General features: G+C 37.1%; 1 long non-coding RNA gene across 1 annotated transcript; it reads right to left on the reverse strand.

Annotated features, from left to right (window-relative positions):
• Window positions 1-871: 871 nt before the first annotated feature.
• Window positions 872-2,370, reverse strand: LOC136847580 (uncharacterized). Its single transcript, XR_010855772.1, has 3 exons — window positions 2,217-2,370; window positions 1,356-1,488; window positions 872-1,121 (listed from the first exon to the last, which is right to left on the reverse strand). It is a non-coding gene; the product is annotated as an uncharacterized lncRNA (long non-coding RNA).
• Between the last annotated feature and the right edge of the window lie 8,352 nt (window positions 2,371-10,722).

A 10,722-nucleotide genomic window follows, 5' to 3' on the forward strand; every position in this document is an offset into this window, starting at 1 on the left:
TTAGACTATATTTATAAAGATCTCGATTACTTTTAATTAAAACAAATTACTAAATTTCAATTAACAAGAGTAGGCAGATAATTTTTACACCAGTATTTTATGAATAGATCTATATTTATTCTGCAATGTTAGGTCACCATATGAAAATTTTTCGAAGGCACTACAAGCATCATAACAGCAGCAACAAAAGAAGAATAACCACGACCAGAACCACAATAAAACGGCTGAATATGAGATAGGCCTATAATCCAAAGGTCATAAAGACAGGGCATATAAGCTGTCATTTTTATGGTCCTGTTATTTCGAAAGGAGATAATGTCCTGAAGAAAATTCTCAGCAAATTATATCCAATATAACTCGTATAGCCTATCATACTATAACTTTAAGTTAAACATCGGCATATTCTGGTTTTGTAAAGTGCAGTCGTTGCTTGCCATCCCTCCGAATGTGTAAGCGATAGCAATGAAAGCGATTTTATGACTATTAAAATGTAGTAAAATTTCCTGAAATCAGTATGAAATACCAGTCTGGTTAGCTCTGAGGAAATCTTTGAATTAAATTTAGAATGGTGAACACGCTTGACAATATCAAACGATAATTATCCTTGTCCAGCGATTCAAGTGCACCGATTCGAACGCAGGCACTCCTGTGTCACCTCCGTATTCAGGTGAACCTCATTTACGAAACACAACATTGCAACATTGCAGAACACTCCTGACTTCACTCATATTTTCCTGCTTTTTATCAATTATAAATCCTGTTATGTTATAGGATTTCTGTGACTTAACATTTGTAAATTTTTATACTTACTACATATATCCACGCGGGAGCCTTGTTAGAGTTACCTTAGGATATATGAAAGGAAATAAACTTTGTACTTTTCGTGATCATAATTCTCATAACATTAACATGAAACACTGAACGACCTTATCTAAAAAACACTGGCACATGCTGAGCCGTTCACAACTTTCCAGTAACGCTAGCATGTAAGCAGTCATTCAATTACTTGACCAAGATGATTCGGGTGGTGTTAATTGCAAGCAATGGAAGGGCAGCAACTGGGGTACCTGCCGGTACCTGGTTTTAGGTGGCAACCTGGCCCCGGTGCAACAACTCCGCAGCTGAAAACAAAAGATTGAAAATAATTAAAGAGCATTCTTCGTGAAATAAACATGCTCAATTGTACCACTATTACTAATGCACATTTTTAATCATAATACTGTATTCAGAACTGTTATGTAAGCTAGATAATTTACTCTTGCATGCATCTAAATAGTCCATATAGCTAATCTATGATACGATGAACTCTTTCTACGCAGTTCTGGAAAAATCACAAAGTGAAATAAATTACTTACGTTGTTATCTGGTAATACAGATCTCCGCCTTGTGTGTAACAAGAAAACTCTGCACAACTGTCTCTGGCCGGCCAGGTTTCGCCTTCGGCGTACGCCTTATCGCTTTCTTTATCCCAGCATTTTCCTGGATGATCTGTGGAACGGAGAATTGCGACCGTGTGAAATTCGGTGATCTTATAAGATTTAAAGGTCACTACCCCGAGAACGAACATACGCATAAAATATGATCAACGCCCAGGCGCCCTTTCAACTATTCCCGAGTGAGTCCTCAGGGCACTAGCGGATCAGTTTGGGGGCACCTGGGCACGTGCCCCTATGAAAAAAAAAATAACAAAATAATAATATAGAAGATTTAGATAAGAATAACATGAGAAATATAAAAATGGGAAAAAAATAAAAGTCTATCATAGAAATACATACATACATATATATATATATATTATATATATATATATATATATATATATATATATATATATATATATATATATATATATATATATATATATATATATATATATATAAAAATTGGTGGCCCCCATGAAATTTTTCTGGATCCGCTAGTGCCTCAGGAAGCAAGGAAGTGGCCGCTGAAGTTTCAGCAGTAATGTATGCCAAGCGTGATTGAAATGACACAATTATATACAGCTAAAACGGATTTTCAGGACATGAGAATAATTCATGACGAAAAAATATGACAAATAATATATATATATATAAATTGTTCACGATTATACGAACAGCTACGTCCGAACATCCGTAAACTATCAGTCCATCTCCTAAGACTAAAAAGGAGATTTATATTCTTCATAAAAGCACCAACGTAAGCCCTGTTTTAAAAGTTCATGAGACGCTACCAACCTGGATGGGTATCTGCTATGCCCCTTTGAAGCGCCCCAAACTGATGCCGAGCAGTGTTAAAATCAGTGCCGTCTTCAGGAAGACTTTGCCCATTTTGGATGTGGCTTCAGGAGGGACGGAGGTGAGCGTTCTCGGAATAAGTTGTAGGTCTGAGGTGGAAAATGACAGAGCGCTTCCTTTTATACCCCAGACAGAATGGGCGAGGCAGCAAAGAAATGCCCTGACGATGACGTCATGCAATTTTTCGCTTTGTTTGGTTATAGTTACGTTTTGGCGGCAATTTATTGCCAATGCAAAGAAAAAATTTTTACAATTTCTCGGTTATGGTCATAACATTCAGGTTTGCTAATGTTATTTAAAAATTGCAAAAATACTAATGGAGCAAGCCTGGAAAGCCATTAACTTTCGATAAAAAAATATATTAAATAAAAGCAAATGTGGGCTTTTAATACAACATAATATAGCATGTATGTCCCATAAAAACAATCTTACCAATAAATCCACCTTTCAGAGCCCTGGTTAGTGTAGCTAAAAACAGGTTTTCCGTTGCTAGCGCCAGAATATGTACGATTGCAAAACGGCTATGCATACAGACGTTAAAGTATGTATTTTTATTTAGCCAAGTTGCCCTCATGTGCAAACTACGGAACGATCTGTTTTGTGATCTCCAGCATACGCTGGGTGTCAAGGCTACCTTTACTAATTTCTGATGCTAAAAATGTATTACGTAAAACACTAGTTGGGCTACCTTGTGGTACAAAAGCTGACCTTAAATTTTTGGTGATAGTCATTTTTCTGCAGATCCAGTTATTACGCTCATTTATAAAGTTGAATGTTGTACCTTTAAGAGAGAGAGAGAGAGAGAGAGAGAGAGAGAGAGAGAGAGAGAGAGAGAGAGAGAGATAACCGTTTTACTGATGTGCATATGACATACTGACGCACCACAAGAAAAGAATGGGCGAAGAGAAAGATTTCATTTTTAAAAATTAGTCTATAAAGCCAAATGCTGAGAGAGAGAGAGAGAGAGAGAGAGAGAGAAACAGTCGAGTCGCTCAAAACAAGGATGATGTGATTTCTGAGTACTTGACTGTCTTCAACTTGAATTCATGTATAAGGAACATCAATAACAGTCTTAATGGCTGAACTGGGTTTTCATGTTTATTGGCCACTTTTCAAATGGCTAAGAGATGGCCTCTGCACTGTTTCTTCAGTTACACTACAGTATGTCTTCCCCTTTCTGTGTAATACCCAGAGATGGGGCTTTTTAATGTCTGTATATTATATTCATCGGCCAAATCATCAACTTGGAGTTGTATACTAAATAAATTTAAGAACGACAGAAGAACTGAGCGAAGGTTTGGATGGCCCCTAACTAGAAACTACCAAAGCATTACCAAATTATGCAACAAACCTTCGCGGTCCCAAGTAGAGAAGTTGAGGTGTTCATTAATAAGCCATCTTAAATCAGAAGTTTCATGAAAATGCCAGTCATTTCGACTCTTATGAATAATCCGTCCACGCGAGTTCAAATTGCAGAGATGGTTTCAGGTGAATAACCGAGACTTCAGGAAATCATGCTGCACATATCTGTCACTATGCCTGTTTAAATAATTCATGAGGTTCAGTAAGGACAAAACAGATAGGCGCTTTTAGGCAGTTAGGTCGTTTTCACCAATACATCTGAGGCATTATACGATCTTGGATCCGAGATGACTCAGGCCATCCATATTGCCGTCTTCTAAGGCATCTAATCCTAGGAGGCCACAGGCCAGCCATATTGAAAGGGTATTAAGTTTAGGAGGCCAAAGGGTGGCCAGTCACGAGAGATGTCTAGCCTTATTATTCTAATAATCTTCAGAGGAAAATGTCAGCCATTTTAAAATATCATTAATTTTGGAGGCCAAACGACAGCCATTTTCAAAAGTCATCTAATCCTTTGAGGACAAATTACCACTATTTTCAAAGGATATCTTAATATGCAAGGCAAAATAACAGCCTTTTCCATACTAAGTTCCATTTAAAAGGATATTTATTCCAGTGAAACCAAATAACTGCTATCTTCAAAGGTCATCTAATTCTCTGACGTCGTTTGAAAGCTATTTTTAAGGGGCATCCAATATTACGAGGCCAAATAATAGCCATTCTCAAAGGTCATGTAATTCTATAAGGCCACATACCAACATATTTCAAACGAAGTTAAATCCTCAGAGGTAAAAAAAAAAAAAAAGTAATTTTTAAAAGCCAGTTAATCATATAAGGCCACAAGACAGCCTTTTTCAAAGAACATCTAATCTTAGGATGTAAAATGACAGCCATTTTCATGGGTCATCAAAACTAAGATTAATTAATGACAGAAGCTGTCCCGGAACATCAAAACCAGGGTGGATGAATGATAGAAACTGTCTTGGAACATCAAAACCAAGATGGTTGAGTGGCAGAAACTGTCCTGGAACATCAAAACCAAGATGGATGAATGAAAGAAACTGTCTTGGAACATCAAAACCAAGATGGATGAGTGGCAGAAACTGTCCCGGAACATCAAAACCAGGATGGATGAATGACAGAAACTGTCTTGGAACATCAAAATCAAGATGGATGAGTGGCAGAAACTGTCCTGGAACATCAAAACCAACACGGATGAATGATAGAAACTGTCCTGGAACATCAAAACCAAGATGACTGAATAACAGAAACTGTCCTGGAATATCAAATCCAAGATGACTGAATAACAGAAACTGTCCTGGAACATCAAAACCAACACGGATGAATGATAGAAACTGTCCTGGAACATCAAAACCAAGATGACTGAATAAAAGAAACTATCCTGGAATATCAAACCAAGATGACTGAATAACAGAAACTGTCCTGGAACATCAAAACCAACACGGATGAATGATGAAACTGTCCTGGAACATCAAAACCAACACGGATGAATAACAGAAACTATCCTGGAATATCAAATCCAAGATGAATGAATAACAGAAACTGTCCTGGAACATCAAAACCAACACGGATGAATGATAGAAACTGTCCTGGAACATCAAAACCAAGATGACTGAATAACAGAAACTATCCTGGAATATCAAATCCAAGATGATTGAATAGCAGAAACTGCCCTGGAACATCAACACCAACACGGATGAATGATAGAAACTGTCCTGGAACATCAAAACCAAGATGACTGAATAACAGAAACTATCCTGGAATATCAAATCCAAGATGATTGAATAACAGAAACTGCCCTGGAACATCAACACCAACACGGATGAATGATAGAAACTGTCCTGGAACATCAAAACCAAGATGACTGAATAACAGAAACTATCCTGGAATATCAAATCCAAGATGACTGAATAACAGAAACTGCCCTGGAACATCAACACCAACACGGATGAATGATAGAAACTGTCCTGGAACATCAAAACCAAGACGACTGAATAACAGAAACTATCCTGGAATATCAAACCAAGATGACTGAACAACAGAAACTGTCCTGGAACATCAAAACCAACACGGATGAATAACAGAAACTATCCTGGAATATCAAATCCAAGATGATTGAATAACAGAAACTGTCCTGGAACATCAAAACCAACACTGATGAATGATAGAAACTGTCCTGGAACATCAAAACCAAGATGACTGAATAACAGAAACTATCCTGGAATATCAAATCCAAGATGATTGAATAACAGAAACTGCCCTGGAACATCAAAACCAACACGGATGAATGATAGAAACTGTCCTGGAACATCAAAACCAAGATGACTGAATAACAGAAACTATCCTGGAATATCAAATCCAAGATGACTGAATAACAGAAACTGTCCTGGAACATCAAAACCAACACGGATGAATGATAGAAACTGTCCTGGAACATCAAAACCAAGATGACTGAATAACAGAAACTATCCTGGAATATCAAATCCAAGATGACTGAATTACAGAAACTGCCCTAGAACATCAAAACCAACACGGATGAATGATAGAAACTGTCCTGGAACATCAAAACCAAGATGACTGAATAACAGAAACTATCCTGGAATATCAAATCCAAGATGACTGAATAACAGAAACTGTCCTGGAACATCAAAACCAACACGGATGAATGATAGAAACTGTCCTGGAACATCAAAACCAAGATGACTGAATAACAGAAACTATCCTGGAATATCAAATCCAAGATGACTGAATAACAGAAACTGTCCTGGAACATCAAAACCAAGATGACTGAATAACAGAAACTATCCTGGAATATCAAATCCAAGATGACTGAATAACAGAAACTGCCCTGGAACATCAAAACCAACACGGATGAATGATAGAAACTGTTCTGGAACATCAAAACCAAGATGACTGAATAACAGAAACTGTCCTGGAATATCAAATCCAAGATGACTGAATAACAGAAACTGTCCTGGAACATCAAAACCAACACGGATGAATGATAGAAACTGTCCTGGAACATCAAAACCAATATGACTGAATAACAGAAACTATCCTGGAATATCAAATCCAAGATGACTGAATAACAGAAACTGTCCTGGAACATCAAAACCAACACGGATGAATGATAGAAACTGTCCTGGAACATCAAAACCAAGATGACTGAATAACAGAAACTATCCTGGAATATCAAATCCAAGATGACTGAATAACAGAAACTGTCCTGGAACATCAAAACCAAGATGACTGAATAACAGAAACTATCCTGGAATATCAAATCCAAGATGACTGAATAACAGAAACTGTCCTGGAACATCAAAACCAACACGGATGAATGATAGAAACTGTTCTGGAACATCAAAACCAAGATGACTGAATAACAGAAACTGTTCTGGAACATCAAAACCAAGATGACTGAATAACAGAAACTGTCCTGGAATATCAAATCCAAGATGATTGAATAACAGAAACTGTCCTGGAACATCAAAACCAACACGGATGAATGACAGAAACTGTCCTGGAATATCAAAACCACGATGGATGAATGACAGAAACTGTCCTGGAACTTCAGAACCAAGACGGATGAATGACAGACACTGTCCTGGAGCATCAAAACCAAGATATATGAATGTCAGAAACTACTAAGACGGACACAAAGAACATGACAGCTAATTTCCTTTCAATATTAATTTTGACTTTCTAGTCTTGCATTTGTTAATCACTTTATTCTACACAAGTTGGTTTTGCAACTTTTTTCCCTTTGTTAGAATTTTTTAAAAACATAGCGGGGTAATATATATATACATATATACATTTCCCACATATATGTGTGCGTGTGTGTATGTGCGCGCGCGCGTGTACATACATCGAAAAATAAAAGCAACGATAAACGGGGCTTTGGTTCGAAGCACGTGAATAATCATACTCCCAACAGTGCATAAAACAAAATACGCTTTACACTATCTTCCATCCGACGTGTAATTTTTCCTTACTATTATAGTCTTGTCGAACAAGCGACAGTCGAAGGTAAACGGAACATTTCTTTGATCTTTTATGGTCTTGAGGTCATTCCTTGGGTAGAATTTATTAATTTACTGTACTTATATTTCGTAGAGACCAAAGAAGAAAAGGTTAACCATAACTTATATTATGTATATGTGAGTTTTACGGACATTGTAATGCCAGGAAACTGCCACATATTAGATTGTGAATATATTTAATTCTAGAGAGCTGTGTAACTTCAAGTCGATGACCATTATAGCGTTACGCCATCTAAGAAAACACATTATTAGGTAAAGAGAAAGAAATGTTCACAAAACTGTCGGTATTTGTATGAGTTTTGTTCTTTGATTTTGGTATCGATGACCGTCCCTGCTGTGACGCAATTAACGCATTTTCCTATCCAAAAGGTCTGCGATGAAATTCTGTGTAGAGCTTTTACAGCAAAGGACTCTGAAGAAATATTCCTCATTGGACGGGTTGGTATCGTTCTCGGCTAGCACTCTGCTGGGCCCGCGTTCGATTCTCCGACCGGCCAATGAAGAATTAGAGAAATTTGTTTCTGGTGATAGAAGTTCATTTCTCGTTGTATGTGGTTCGGATTCCACAGTAAGTTGTAGGTCCCGTTGCTAGGTAACCAATTGGTTCTTAGCCACGTAAAATAAATCTAATCCTTCGGGCCAGCCCTAGGAGAGCTGTTAGTCAGCTCAGTGGTCAGGTTAAACTAAGGTATGCTTACTTCTGAAGAAATATTTCCACCAACAAGCGAAGCAGCCGTTCATAGTTTCTTGTCTCTAAGTAACGCCAAATTTGGTTGGATAAAGTTTCAAGTCTGTTGACTGAGAGTGGTACATTGAATAACAAACTTGTTCAAAAGTAGTAATCCATACCAGTCACCCAAGACACACTCCTGAAATGATTGTAAGTTGAGCTGCGCAAATAAATGTTGTTGGCCTTGAAAACAATGACCTCCAAGTTCACCGTATAGCAACATGGGTTCCTCACTACACATGACTGAAGACCATCGACATGTTAAGAGTCTAATGATCAAAAGTAATACTGACTCTTTCTTTAAGGAGACAAGAAAGTCGATCGGTTATTCACAATTATGCTTGGGATCTTTCATTCCATCGTCGGCAGCAGATTACATTTAGGTTTTGGAAAACCTAAATCTCACGAAACCGCAATCATACATCCACAATCCGTGTCGTTTCGTTTTTGTTATTATCATCATATTCCTATGAAGAAAAGGATCTATCTCTAAAAAAATATGACGCTCGGTGACCTCAAGATCCGTTTTCTTGTTCCACACATCTCCCAAAAACTAGCCAATTGTTGTAGCCACGAATTCAGCAGACAAACAGACGACCGAACGGAGATACAAACTGCTCTCCGGACTTGATTTTAAATTCGATGTCAATTACCACAATATGAGCTGTAGTACTAGGGACAGATAAATCTGCCCAATTGATTATAATTCTGAATCTTTTTAAGGGTATAAACAGCAATTCTGATTTACTTTTCAGGTTTTGCTCATAAATGGCTTCTGACTATTCCAAAGCAGGAGTTTTGAAATGTTAATACAAGAGCATCACGTGGGAATAAAAGTTCGTAAGAGCAGAGCCAACCGTAAAAAAAAGTACAGACGCTATGAAAACGAAATCCCAGAATGGGTTCTATTCAGATTTTGTTAAAAGTATCTTGAGTTGAATTTTAGAGCACCTTTATAAATTGCAGTTCCGCTGAAAACTGTCAAGTCATGGGATGACTTTCGTGAGAATTAGGACCCGAAGGAAAATATTTAACTGGTTATCAAAAAAGCTTCAGTAATTACAAAACATCTTTTAATTATTGCTATTCTCTTATAATACATCAATTACTTAAAAGACAGAACTGCAAAATTGGCAATAAAACCGGATGTTGGTGGAGTAGCAAACTCTCCAGACTGCTAAGCACTCCGTACACACACATATATGTGTGTGTATATATATATATATATATATATATATATATATATATATATATATATATATATATATATATATATATATATTATATATATATGAGTTTTGAGAGCTAAACCCCTACTAAATAAAAGAGAAAAGAGAGAGAGAGAGAGAGAGAGAGAGAGAGAGAGAGAGAGAGAGAGAGAGAGAGAGAGAGAGAGAGAGAGAGATTGCTTTTTCTGATTCAGCAAATATTACTGATTCACTTTCCTTAATTCTGATGAAGATTTTAACGGTAAAATAGCGATTGTGTTGATTTTTCCTAAGATTAAAGATCCTTACAAATATGAATTTTGATAACTGCTAAACCCCTGCTAAATAAAACGAGGAAAATATTTACACAAGCGTCTGAATTTTACCGACGATTTTTGTGTTGTATCACTGTTCTCTCCTTGACAACAGAGAGAGAGAGAGAAAGAGAATTCTCTGAAGGTGATCTCAGTGGGCTGTTTGGTACTTTATAAGACAACTCTTCAAGGTCTTCCGAGAACTGGTAACTAATAACAGCCACCATCAACAGATCATAAGTTCTGCCTTTGCTAACGAAATATTCTAGGAAAACTGAGAGATTTTTCATAGACTTCCCAATAATTTTCAGGCCCAAGGCCGCAAAGACTAACAACACGCAAACATCTGATTATTACTACCCGGAGAAGCAAATCACTCACGAATCCTCGAAGAATTCTGAGAACTGGCAAACAAATCTTTTTCAAACATACAGATAATGAAAAGTATCGCCTGAGCAACAATACTATCCACTAATAACAAAGTCAAAATGAAGATTAATACAGCACTTGATTTGAATAACGAATCACGGCAAACAAGGGCAGCAATATAATTTAATTTCACTGAAATACAAAGGAAGGAAGTCATGATTGGGGTCATACCAGTACTACATCAAAACAGCGGCTAGTCTTTGAATTTTTAACAAAAGCTGCAGCCGGCCATATAAACTTCGAGATTTCCAAATTTATAGAGATCTTCGATGTACCAGGAAAAATATTTCGCTCGGTTACATTTTTAACTCCCCTGAGTTTGTAATGGCAGTGTTTAAA

The sequence above is a fragment of the Macrobrachium rosenbergii genome, chromosome 17, assembly GCF_040412425.1.
Source record: "Macrobrachium rosenbergii isolate ZJJX-2024 chromosome 17, ASM4041242v1, whole genome shotgun sequence".
NCBI classification, from domain to species: Eukaryota; Metazoa; Arthropoda; class Malacostraca; order Decapoda; family Palaemonidae; genus Macrobrachium; species Macrobrachium rosenbergii.